This window comes from Aplysia californica, unplaced genomic scaffold, assembly GCF_000002075.1.
Source record: "Aplysia californica isolate F4 #8 unplaced genomic scaffold, AplCal3.0 scaffold00224, whole genome shotgun sequence".
Taxonomy (NCBI): Eukaryota; Metazoa; Mollusca; class Gastropoda; order Aplysiida; family Aplysiidae; genus Aplysia; species Aplysia californica.
The window spans coordinates 981,719-984,022 of record NW_004797494.1 but is presented as its reverse complement, the minus strand read 5'-3'; positions in this window follow the sequence as shown (position 1 = coordinate 984,022).

The following is a 2,304-nucleotide window of genomic DNA, read 5'->3' as shown; positions in this document are numbered from 1 at the left end:
TGTGTGTGTGTGTGTTTGTGTGGTGTGGTGTGGTGCATTGATACTAAAACAATATTATTCTAACCTAGACCAGTTTGCACGTTGGAGTCGTGCAACTAAGACGCTACAGGGGGCATGATCGGATCGAAAAATAAAGTTGCTACTGTATTTTTATCATGTCTATATGTCTGTCTGTCTGTCTGTCTGTCTGTCTGTCTGTCTGTCTGTTTGTTTGTCTGTGAAAAGAATTAGTTAGACTGTTAACGCAATAATGAAAAATGCCATGCGTATTACTTACTGTGTCACCGGTCGTTCATCTTCTTTATAATCGTCGTCGAAACCTCTATCAATAAAGAATTTGCCGCCCGAAAAGAGAGTTTTGGAGGCTGGTCAGAAGGGCATGGGAAATTTAGCATCGTCGAACTCCTCATGCGTACTGTTTTGACCTACAATCCTAAACAGTCGCGGTCTCTTTCTTTGATAGTCCTCATTAAAATTCCTTTTTCTGTTGCCAGCCACATAATCTTTGGTGCAGAAACTTGCTCTTGCCTTTGTCAATCCGCTAGTTACGAGATCACAGGAGAGATATGAGAGGTCATGAACAAGATTTTTTGTAAGTGTTTTACGGCACTCGAACTGCATAAGGTCATATGAGCGAGCGGGACACATGAAACATTTTCAGTTGGTATCAAATTTGGAGTTTTGCCCGGGTTGCGGCCGAAGCCTACTCTTATAGATTTTAGATCACCAAGGGATCTAAAACGTGTGCAACTTCTGAGATTTTTCGCTCTTGTCTGAGAAGGCTAAGTGAATATTTTTCCTATCAGAAGAATCAGGATGTGGCAGAAAGACAGCAGTAAGAAAGCCAAGGCGTAGCAGTAGATAGGCTGCAGAAAGAGTCAGGAGCCCAGAGGAGGGGGCGAAGGAGGTGAGGGGGTGGGGGCAGAAAATGGAGACGAAAGCAGACGACGGAAGATTGCTTGAGAGCAGGAAAGGGGGTGAAAGTAGACTATTTTAGAGAATAAAATGTTTTGGTCGCTACCCGGATTCGAACCCCTGACCCTTGAATGAGAGGCCAACATCTTAACCTCTAGGCCACGAGAGCCCCCTCAAGACTATTTAATGGCGCTGTGTCTATTTTGAGACACCAGTAAAATTGTTTCTATTTTCTTGAGTATAACGACCACCTCTCCAAGACAATCACCGGTACAAACGATAGAGGTGGGCAAAATCCGGATAATCTATAAGGATAACCAGATAACTCTCAATGAAACATTATCCGAATTCAGAATCTTAACCCGATTTCCTGACCCGTTTGCCGAAGTGATTGCACCCACTTGTTAAAGTAGCCTAGTGCAAACCCGTTTGCCGAAGCGGTTCATATCATATTATTATTCGTCGAAGAGGTGCACTAACATATTATCATATTATCCGGATTTTGCTAAAGGACTCATTGCCCTGCCCTAACAAACGACCACATCCCACTTGCCTCTCGAGTTCTTTTTCGACACTGTCCACTACATCTTTCTGTCTAAGACAACCTCTTTTCTCCTCGGCAGGCCGTCTTGGACAATTTCGATTGCACAGAAAAAATGACCAATGTGACATTTTCAGGTTTAGATAACATCAAATGTTAAGGCTCAAGACAACATGGTTTTAGGGGGGGGTTTCGTTTTGGGGTTTGGTTGTTGTTGGGTTTTTTTTTGTTCCTTCTTCAAAACGGATCTCTAACTCAAGACTGAGCGTATTGCCCGGGTAATAAAGTAGTAGTAAAATACATGTATACTTCTTAGAAACTTTTTAAAATGAAAATGATTATTGAGTAAATTTTTTTAAAAATAAATAAATACATTTAAATAGATAAATATATAAATGAGTAAATAAACAAATAAATAAATAGATTTTAAAAATAAATAGATAAATAAAACAGTGCTTGCCAAGCCGAGCGATATCGCCCTCTTGTGGATGATTTGGGGATTTTGGTGGGTGGTGGGGATTACCCGGGTAGGGAAACGACACGTATTATTTAATGTCTAGCTTGGAAATACATCAAGTGTGGGCGGTGCGGCTCTCGTGGCCTAGAGGTTAAGGTGTTTGCCTCTCATTCAAAGGTCCCGGGTCCAAATCCGGGTAGCGCCGGAAAATTTTTCTCTAAAGTTGTTTCCTTTCACCTTCTTTCCTTCTCTCTAGAATTGTTCTGTCGTCTGCTTTCGTCTCCACTTTCGTCCCCCACCCCCTCACCTCCTTTGCCCCCTCCTCTGGGCTCCTGACTCTTTCTGCAGCCTTTCTACTGCTACTCCTTGGCTCCTTCTTACGGCTGTCTTT